The sequence below is a fragment of the Aquarana catesbeiana genome, linkage group LG03 (assembly GCF_042186555.1).
Source record: "Aquarana catesbeiana isolate 2022-GZ linkage group LG03, ASM4218655v1, whole genome shotgun sequence".
Lineage (NCBI taxonomy): Eukaryota > Metazoa > Chordata > Amphibia > Anura > Ranidae > Aquarana > Aquarana catesbeiana.
The window spans coordinates 676,766,979-676,777,951 of NC_133326.1; the positions used below are offsets into that span (position 1 = coordinate 676,766,979).

Genomic DNA, 10,973 nt, shown 5'->3' on the forward strand with positions numbered 1-10,973 from the left:
ATTAAGTCCCACGCTGCAGTTGTCTTTCGGCTATAGCGCGGGCGCCAAGTAGTTAAACCCCATACAGCCTCAACCACTTGCCGACCGCTTCACAAGGCTGTACAGCAGCAAAGCGGCTCTCCTGCACTAAATCATGTACCTAGTACGTGATCCAGCACTTCCGGGTAGGGGTAGCGCATGCGCCACTTGTGTTGTGATTTGTCACAACAAAAGCTGATCAGCGGGTGCCAGTGAATAGATGTTCTCCGACACCCACCGATCATCGGGAAAACACCCAGAGTTTCATTCTGACAGGGGGAAGGAATGGATTTTCTTTATAAAATCTTACACTTCCACTAGTGAAAGCAGCACATACAGTACACACAAACACTGGCTAGGCACACATTTAAACCCTTTTATCACACTAGATGTTTAACCCTTTCCCAGACAGTGTCATTTGTACAATAACAGTGTATATTTTTAGCACTGATCACTGTATTAGTGTCACTGGTTCCCGCAAAGTGTCAAAAGTGTCAGTTAGTGTCAGAATATCGCAGTCCCGCTATAAGTCGCTGATCACCGCCATTACTAGTATAAAAACCAAAAATTCCAGTGTATATACCATAGTTTGTAGATGCTATACCTTTTGCGCAAACCAATAAATATATGCTTATTGGGATTTTTCACCCAAAATATGTGGCAGAATACATATTGGCCTACATTTATGAAGAAATTTGATGTTTTCATTTCTTTTTATTGGATATGTTTTATAGCAGAAAGTAAAACATATTGTCTTTTTTTTAATTGTCGGTCTTTTTTCGGTTATAGCGCAAACAATAAAAAACATAGTGTTGGTCAAATACCACCAAAAGAAAGCTCTATTGGTGGGAAAAATTACATTAATTTTATATGTGTACAGCATTGCTTGATTGCACAATGGTCAGTTAAAGTAACGCTGTGCCATATCGCAAAAAATGACCTGGTTTTGAAGGGGGATAAATCTTTCAGAGGTCAAGGGGTTAAGGCATCCCCCCAAGTCTGTAATTTTCATTACATTTTTTCCATTTCTTTATTGATTTTCTTTATATCAAAATATTCAAAAACCGAGATACAATTCTCGCCATTAACATTACATATTACAAAAACAATTTTCCTCCCCCCTCTCTAACCTTTCTTTACTGACCTCTAGCTGCCCTACATCTCCCATATCTCCGAACTTCTCCCCTGCTTATACACCAATCATTTCAGCAAATCTGATTGTCTGCTTAAACTCGAGAAAGTAAACTTTTGGCTGAATTTAGTAACTGGGGGACCAATGTTCTCGTATATCATTTGGTTGGCATTCTAACCCTGTGGAACAAACACCCCCACGGATCCTCTGGTATTTCTATGCTGGTTATTTCCTTTATCTGCAGCACCTCTCTCCAGTATTTTTTAATTCTGGGACATCCACCATATGTGGTCCATGGTTCCAGGTACCTTGCACCCCCTCCAACATAGCTGCGAGACCTCCTTTTGGCTTTTATGTGCCTTATCAGTTGTTATGAACAATATAGAGAGAAGGGAACAAGTTAGGAAGCCAGTCCTGAGGGTCTCTACCACATCCCAAAGCCTAATGTGAAGAGAGAAAGATGCCCCAAGAGGGATACTATGGGCAGAAAACCAACGCAGGATCAAAATATGGTGAATAGAAAAACAGATAAAAAATATATAAATTTTAATCAGTATACGAAAGTAGCAAATAACATTCCATATTCGGTGATATGTACCAACGTGCCAGGCACTTACTGTTACTGTCTATTGCCGAGGTGTGTGCCAGCCTCAGTGTTTTCCCTAAATCTAGGTCTTTCTCTCGCGTTCCCAATTCTTCTCTCCATTTTCCAATGAATGGCGGTATTTCCTGTCCTTTCAGTCCCGTCAGTAGTTTATAGATCCTTGAGATCCCCTCCCTCGTACCAGTAGCTGTACAAAGCCGCTCAAACGGCTGTAGATTCTCTTTGGATCTAACTGGATGGGGCAAAGTAGCGACAAAATGTTTCCGCCATTCATCTATTGTCAATAAATCTTTTTTGTGTTTTAAAACCTGAAATGTGCATATTTTACCTTTCTCCATTATATCCTTTAATTGTGCATCATCATTTTTTATCCAATTACCAAACAGTCTCCCTTTCCCTGGTGAAAAATAGTTTGTGTCTCTTAGTGGTATCAGAGGTGAATTAAATTCCCATTTTTCCCTTTTGTGCGTCATATCTCAAATTGCCGGTGTTTTCTGTGTGATATTGTGTGTGTTCACGCTCATTTCATCAAGCCTGTAATTTAAAGGACGTGTGTATTTTCAATGTTGCTTTTGAAGCCTCATGAAATACCCTCTCCTATATTGGTACTTGTACTTTATGGCAACGCCTGGGCTTGCTGTGACTTATTTTCTTGCAGTTGCTTCTCTATTAGCTCTAAAAAAAAGTTAAAATTTACAAATAGGGATAACCACTAAATTACTAAAGCTCTCAGTAAATGAGAACTGTAGAACACCAAAACACTTGGAATTGGATATGAAAAGGAGCACTGGACTCACAGCATGCTTACATTATGGCTACAACAAAGGGGTTTTCCTATGATTTGTCATGCTTTGGCTTTTTATGTGGCAATGCATAAGTGGAATCCCATTACTGTCTATTGGGCCCATTCACACCTATGCAATGTCCTTCCATGTGACTTGGAAATTGGTGCATGCACTTCTTTTGGTGTGACATTTTTGGCCCCATAGATTTCAATGGAAACATGAATAAACATGTTAATCTAGACTAGCAGCTTGTGTCTTTTTTGTTCCAATAACAAAGTCACTTTTAGTTTAATAGCTTCTTATCAAAATGATTGACCCTGACGTGATTTGAACACGCAACCTTCTGATCTGGAGTCAGACGCGCTACCGTTGCGCCACAGAGTCTCATGTAAGGTGAGCTTTGCACTATTTTTAGGCATCTACCACATCTAACACATTTGTTTAAGCCATCTCCCAAGCCTATTTAACCACTTAAGCCCCAGAAGGATTTGCCCCCTTAATGACAGGCCATTTTTTGCAATATGGCACTGCGTCAGTTTAAGTGACAATTGCGCAGTCGTGCGACGATGTACCCAAACAAAATTGACATCCTTTTTTCCCCACAAATATAGCTTTTTTTTGGTGGTATTTGATCACCTCTGCGGTTTTTATTTTTTGCGCTATGAACAAACAAAGAGCGACAATTTTGAAAAAAAAGCAATAATTTTAACTTTTTTTGCTATAATAAATATTGGCCAAAAAGCATTCTTCTACATATTTTTGGTAAAAAAAAATCGTGATAAGTGTATATTGATTGGTTTGCGCAAAGGTTATAGCGTCTACAAAATACAGGATAGATTTATGGCATTTTTATTATAAATTTTTTTTACTAGTAATGGCGGTGATCTGCGATTTTTAGCGGGACTGCGACATTGCGGCGGACAGATCAGACACTTTTGACACTTTTTTGGGACCATTGACATTTATACAGCGAACAGAGCTAAAAATAGCCACTGATTACTGTATAAATGACACTGGCAGGGAAGGCATTAACACTAGAGAGCGATCAAGGGGTTAAATGTGTGTCCTAGGGAGTGATTCTAACTGTGGGGGGATGAAACTGCCTGGAGGAGGAGACTGATCACTGTTCATACTTAGTATGAACAACAGATCTGTCTCCTCTCCCCTGACAGAACGAAGATCTGTCTGTTTACATTGACAGACCTCTGTTCTGTCTTTCTTAGGAGTGATCACGTGCGCCCCTTAGTAGTCTTAAAGCGGCCAACGTACAGCTACAACGATTTGCCCAGGAGAGCCAACCTGCAGCAGTATAACTGCAACAGCTGGTCCTCTAATGGTTAAAGGATGTGTGCAGTGGCGACGGGAGGAGGGGGCTAGAGCCCCGGGTGGGGCCCCAAAAAGCCCCGGGTCTCGGGCATGCATGATTCTATTATTAGCCCCGAGCGCCGCCGCTGAGCGGGGACCGATCTGATCCAGAGCGCGGCCAAGTGACATAGCAGGTCCTGCCTTCTGGAGCCTGCAGGGCCTATGATAGACGTCCCACTGGTCCAATGCTGGGACCACAGGATGTGTGACGTTCATCATAGGCGCTGCAGGCTCCAGAAAGTACGAATTATAATGCGGCAGCCGCGCCACGTCACTATGAGATCCCACTCAGCGCTTGGGCGGGTGGATCTCCTCCACTGGCTCTGTCTCTGGCTGCCTGCTGTGATGATGATGATGATGGGTGCACTGCACACCGCACACTATGGCTGAGCTGCAGGACACATGAAGTCTGTCTCCTGGTCAGGTAGGTCAGTGTATGTCAGGTGGGTCAGTGTATGTCTGTCAGGTAGGTCAGTGTAGGTCAGTGTATGTATGGCAGGTAGGTCAGTGTAATGGTCAGTGTAATGCTCAGTGTGTGTCAGGTAGGTCAGTGTAATGGTCAGTGTGGGTCAGGTAGGTCAGTGTAATGGTCAGTGTGGGTCAGGTAGGTCAGTGTAATGGTCAGTGTGGGTCAGGAAGGTCAGTGTAATGGTCAGTGTGTGTAAGGTAGGTGAGTTTAGTGGTCAGCATTGATGGGCACTGGTAAGCCAGGCAGCAACCAGCAAGTGAGCTTACCCCCCACCACACAACCCCACCGCCCAGCCAAACCCCCCACCCCCCCGGTGCCGGGCTTGGACTTCGGGCTGAAGCCCCTGGTCTTTTTGCCACCTAGCAACACCCCTGGATGTGTGTATTTTCAATGTTGCTTTTGAAGCTACATGAAAAGACTCTCTCCCTGCTGAATGATATTCTTTGTATTGGTACATGTTCCCTATGGCAATGCCCAGCAACTTTTTTTTCACTAGCTTGCATGTTAACTCTATAAATGGCCAGAATTTACAAACATGATTTACCACTAAGCTACAGAACTTCCAACAAGATATACCAGATCCTTAGTAAAGCAAAACAGAATAGATTTGATTTACCTTCATTTCAATTTAGAGTCCTTCTCTGCTCTCATACACATCAAAAATACAGCTTAATTGCCAGTGATTGATCTCAGAATATCACACACTCCATATTGTTCATTCAGAGTAGTGGGGGAGATTGGTGTGATCACATAATCTCATAGATTCATCATGTTTGCTTCTCTATAAGAAAGGGAACATGTACAGATCAACCACACTGACAATACATGATAGCAATTCCAGCTGAGACCCAAGAGTGGGACTTCCTTATTTAGATTAGGGAGATCATACTACTGTCACTCTTCAAAAAAGAATATTGTGACATAATGACGGGGCTGCCTAGTAATGCCCACAAACATGAAACCAGTATAAAACTCACCCTCGCTCTGATGTATTGTGCCAATAAGTGATAAAAACAACCGAGAGATCATGTAAAACATATTCCAAAAAGACTGAATCTCACCTCAGTCTCAGGTTGAAACTTGTGGGCATTATTTGTGGAGGGGTCATATTCTCTGGAACCCACCCAGTCGCACCCACAAACCTTCAACCAATATCGATAAAAGTGACTGAAATTAAGTAGTCAAGTGAACCCAACACACCAGGTGAGTAAAAACTTAACAGAATACAAGAGTTGAATGAGAACTGATTAGAGAAAGGGTTCTACCGAACCACCACAGATAGACAAAACAATTGTAAGGATCCCGTCTGTAGCAATCATTCAACATATGGACTTGTTGTAACAGGACGATGCGCAAATGTTCAAAAATCCTAATCCCAACCCATCCAAACCAGCTGGTCCATTTACCCTATGGGTACGGAGCAAATATTCCCATGTGAATAGGGCCTTATATGGATCCCGTCTATGACAATCATGCAGTGTTTATATTTGCTGTGATTGAGACAATGGGCTGATGTTGGAAATCCTGACCCCAACCCAACAGAACCAGCTGGTTCATTTACCAATGGCCACTTCAGGAGGCCAGAACCTCTCAACCCAGCAGGTGTGGTAATACCTTCAAAAGGATAAGTCTGTCCCACAGCCTGGGATTATACTAACCTTCAGCACCAATATTGAAATTTTACTGCCAATGCGGCACAGTCAGCTGTTCTTCATTCTGCACATGCGTGCTGTGGTCCTATTCATTTCAATCAGTAACTGTGCTCATGGTAGCCTCCAATAGACCTGCAAAATCATTGGAGTGCTGCAATTTTTCTACATAGTCATTTACAACATACTGTATTATATTATATACAGTGAGAAGCAGAATTGTTATACCACATTGATTTTACATGAAGCCCCTTCCAAGATACAAGAAATGGTGCCCATACAGTGGTTGAACCCACCACCTTCACATTATTGGCATGCCATTAATTTTTAAATAGTGGTCAAACACATCCCATTTTATGCCAGTTGAACACCAAAGAACACAAAATCTGACATAACCTCCGCAACACTATCATATGAATCCTTGTAATTTTAATTAAACTCAACCACCCCTCTTTGACACTCTCAAGTTGGTTGTTCTACTATTCTCAAATCTAATTTATACCAAAAAAAATTTTGAATTATGTAAATCATGTATATATTATTTACATGCAAAAATATAAAAGTACTATTTTTTTTATATAATCTTTTTTTATGCTTGCAATTTTGACAAAACAATCAAAAAGACAATAGCAACAAAGTAAAACAGACATCAAAAAGGAAAAGCAAAACAACCCAAGTGGGTATTGGTCAATGTACATAAGATAAGGCCCGAATGGTCATCCAACATAGGGGGGGCTAGAGACAGAGGCGTCTACTTAGTGGTCATGGAAGCATATGAACCATATCAACAATATTTTGTCTCTGGCCCTACTATCAAACTTAACGTCAATGATGAGCAAACACCACAAATTTGGGCAGAAAAACTAGAGCCCAATTGGCAGACAGATAAAGGGAACATAAAATATGTGAACGAAAACAATAAAAGAAAATAAGCACTCTACTGTGATGTAATCAAATATCTCAGAGGATCAAGTCAAGTCTAAAACACTTCTGACAGTTAAATTTCTCCCACAGAACCGGTACCCATTGGTTCCCCCATACCCCACATCATGACTGCCAGCAAATAGTCTCAGAATAACACACACTCTGAGATGTCAGTACCGAGTGGTGGGGAGCTTGGTGTAATCACACACTCATCCTCTTCTGTTGATTATGCTCGTTTCTCTAAAAGGAGAAATAGGTAAGGATCAACCTCTCTGACAATGCATAAGAACAGCGCCAGCCAAAACCCAAGAGTGGGATCTCCATACCTAGGTTAGGGAAACAATACTACTGTCAACCTTTAAAAAGAATATCATGACATAATCACAAGGCTGCCTAATAACCACAAACATTAAAACAATATACAACTCACCATCTCTTGCTAAGTTGTGCCAAGAAACCACAACAATTGACAGAACATGTGAAACTTGCTCCAGAAAGACAGGATCTCAACTCAGTCTCAAGTCAAAGCTTCTGGGCTTTCTTTGTGGAGGAGTCATAGTCTCTGGAACCCACCTGGTAACGCCCACAAAACTTTCAACCTATAACAACAATAGTAACTAAAATGGAGTGGTCAAGTGACCCCAACACACCAGGTGAGCAAAAATTTTACAGGACACAAGAGCAGAAAAACAACTGATTGCAGGAAGGGTTTTACATGACCCCCCAAGGACTGACAAATGTTATATGGATCATCTATGGTGATCATGCAGTGTTTGGACTTGCTGTGACAGATGTGCTGATGTCAGCTATCCTAACCCCAACCCATCAGAACCAGCTGGTCAGGAGACCAGAACCTCTCAACACAGTAGGTAAGGTAACACCTCCAAAATTGACTGGCCAAAGAGAAGTCTGTCCCACAACTTTCTTCTATATATTAAGTAGTCTGAAAAATGAATATTCTAGACCAGGGGCCTTCAAACTTTCTAAACAAAAGGTCAGTTTACTGTCCTTCAGGCTTTTAGGGGCACCAGACTGTGGCCAGTGATAGTAAACAATATCCCATCATTAGTATCAGTGGGAAGAATAGTGACGTGTTGGTAGGAGCAATAGGGCCCCATCATCGGTGTGAGTGGGAGGAATAATGCCCCATTAATTGTGTCAGTTGAAGGAAAAGTGTCCCAAGGGCAGTTTTGAGACCACTGTTCAAGACCACAGCTTTATGGATTTCTGGTGAATGGAATGGTAATGTTTTTCTACCTGTTTATTTTATGTATTTATTTCAAAATGTCAGTTCTTTATATTCATTGTCAGTTGAATCTAGACTGGGAACTTTTGTATCCTTGATAATGTACTAGTGTGCTCTTAATTTTTCACATATTGATTGGCCTGCCTTGTCCCTGTGCTCTTGAAACCCCCATCTGTGACAAGAATCAACCTAAAACTCGATAAAACCTACTGTAGGTGCAGGACTGATAACTGGAGGCAATACATAGAGTTGGTTAAAGTAGAACACCAAAACACTTGGAACTGGATATGAAAGTCACCCAAACCGGAAAGGGGCACTGGACTCACAGCTTTCTTAGATTATAGCCCCAACAGAAGGGTTGCCTATGTTTTGGTGACAATGTCCTGCCATGTGATGTGGAAATTGGTGCATGCACTTCTCTTGGTATGACATTTTTAGCCCCATAGACTTCAATAGAAATTCATGAATAAACACATGTGAATCTAGACTTCCAACTTGTGTTTTGTGTTCCAATAACAATGTCACTGTACATGGTCTGTATTTTACCCCTTAGGGAGACACATGCTACGTAGACTGGTAGTATTTAGAAATGGTTCCAATAGTTAAACACGCAGACTGGTATATCTTCATTAACAGTTAATAGAAAACAAAAACTCTGGTTGGTTAGCACACAATGCTAAAAGCACCAAAGTGTTCAATTATATCTCCATACAATCAATGTAAATTCTTGAAGCTGAATTTGTTTACACTGTAATATTCTTAATAATTTTGTGCCTACCTTTGTGTTTTTTTCTAATTCTTACTTATGAAGCCTCATGAAAATACTCTCTCCTATATTGGTACATTTACCTTATGGCAGTGCCTGGGATTTCTGGGACTTTCCTTTTGCAGTTGCTTCCTTATTAGCTCTTAAAACGGCCAGAATGTACAAATAGGATTAACCACTAAGCTACAGAAGTTCCAACAGGATCTACCAAACTCTTACAAAATCAAACCTGGGCAGATTTGACCAACCTTAATAATAATTTATATTGCACCACAGAGTCATGTACAAGGTAGACTTTGCCCTATTTTTAGGCTATTTTTAGATTGGTTGCTGTCTCTATATGTGCCAGGATACCAGACAATGGGGGTTATTTATGAAAAGCAAATCCACATTGCACTAAAAGTGCACTGGGAATTTTAGTTGCTGTAGATCTGAGGGGAAGATCTGAAATGAGCAGAAACTCTGCTGATTTTATTATCCAATCATGTGCAAGCTAAAATGCTGGTTTTTATTCTCCTTGCATGTCCCCCTCAGATCTACAGCGACTGCACTTGAAAGTGCACTTGTAGCGCAAAGTGGATTTGCCTTTTGTAAATAACCCCCAATGTATTCTCTTGTTTTTTTGCATGTGCTCCTATGTACAACAGAACACTAGCCATTTCTTAAAAAAGCTTTCCAAATCTAATGTCAATTTTATCATTAAAAAAAATTCCAAAATTTTGGTAAATCTTAATGTCTTGACGAGGTGGCCGAGTGGTTAAGGCGATGGACTGCTAATCCATTGTGCTCTGCACGCGTGGGTTCGAATCCCATCCTCGTCGAAAGGTTTTCTTCCTGTGATTCAACACTTAGACTAGGGTTTTTTTCTGTTAAAGTATCATTTCAAAAGCAGATCTTCTAATTTAGTGTTAACATAATAGATTCCACACCCTACAAAAGCTTGTCAAAATCATCATCATCACTAGTCCTCTTTAGTATCAGTATAACTTCATAATAAGTCAATAGTTCATGAATTTACCTAGATGTTGTTAACAGATTTGCATAAAATAGTAGAGGATTGTGTAGGTGAATGTTTTCTAGATTTTTTTTCTGTTTAGACCAGATGGACTTTTTTTCAACCTGACTAACTATGTGGCATAATGATAAGACTGTCTAGTAACTATCTAATAACACCAAGGCCTCCAGTTAGATCTCCCTACAGGCTATGTAAACTCTAATTTCTAAAGTGTTTTGTTTTGTTTTGTTTTGTTTTGTTTTGTTTTGTTTTGTTTTGTTTTGTTTTGTTTTGTTTTGTTTTGTTTTGTTTTGTTTTTTAGCACTTATGTGGACGAGGTGGCCGAGTGGTTAAGGCGATGGACTGCTAATCCGTTGTGCTCTGCTTGCGTGGGTTCGAATCCCATCTTCGTCGAGCAGCGTTGCTTTTCTGTTGTTATAAGTCTGATACCAGACAATGGTTTCCCTTTGTCTTCTGTACAACATTCATTTGTAAAAATCTTCTTCTTAAATCTGCCAATTTTAACTTTAAAAAAATGCAAACATTTTGGCAGCTAGAATTCTCTCAACAATGTGGCTGGGTGGTTAAGGGCATGCACTGTAGATCCATTGTACCATACATGTCTTAAAATCCCATCCTCTGTGAGTTTTGATGCTTTTGTTCCTGTGCTGTATTGATTTACTACATTTTCAGTTTTCAGTTAAAGCATTCGAATTGAAGAAGATCTGCTACTTTTGTGTCAACATCATAGGTTGCATGTTCCAAAAAATGACTGCTTTGTTTGTGCTAACATTTTTGAAGGAATAATGAGAAGGTCAGGAGGACATCAACTGCAAGTCAGATGCATCTTTTAATAAATTCGAATGATCCAAGTAGCTTCCCAGATTGGTGTTATCAATACAAGCCCAAAGCCAGTAGACCAGTGTCTATTTCGTCAACTAAAATAACATTATTTTTAATGAACAAAAATACGACTAAACCTAAAATGGCATTTTAATCAAAAGACTACGACTAAAACTAA

At 40.4% G+C, this 10,973-nt stretch overlaps 4 non-coding genes across 4 annotated transcripts; 2 read left to right on the forward strand and 2 right to left on the reverse strand.

Annotated features, from left to right (window-relative positions):
* Positions 1-2,851: 2,851 nt before the first annotated feature.
* TRNAW-CCA (transfer RNA tryptophan (anticodon CCA)) lies at positions 2,852-2,923 on the reverse strand. The gene has a single exon. It is a non-coding gene; the product is annotated as a tRNA-Trp (tRNA).
* A 4,167-nt stretch (positions 2,924-7,090) lies between these two features.
* On the reverse strand, positions 7,091-7,225 carry LOC141135758 (U8 small nucleolar RNA). The gene has a single exon (XR_012243614.1). It is a non-coding gene; the product is annotated as a U8 small nucleolar RNA (small nucleolar RNA).
* Positions 7,226-9,697: 2,472 nt separating this feature from the next.
* On the forward strand, positions 9,698-9,779 carry TRNAS-GCU (transfer RNA serine (anticodon GCU)). Its single transcript has one exon. It is a non-coding gene; the product is annotated as a tRNA-Ser (tRNA).
* A 505-nt stretch (positions 9,780-10,284) lies between these two features.
* On the forward strand, positions 10,285-10,366 carry TRNAS-GCU (transfer RNA serine (anticodon GCU)). The gene has a single exon. It is a non-coding gene; the product is annotated as a tRNA-Ser (tRNA).
* Positions 10,367-10,973: the final 607 nt, after the last annotated feature.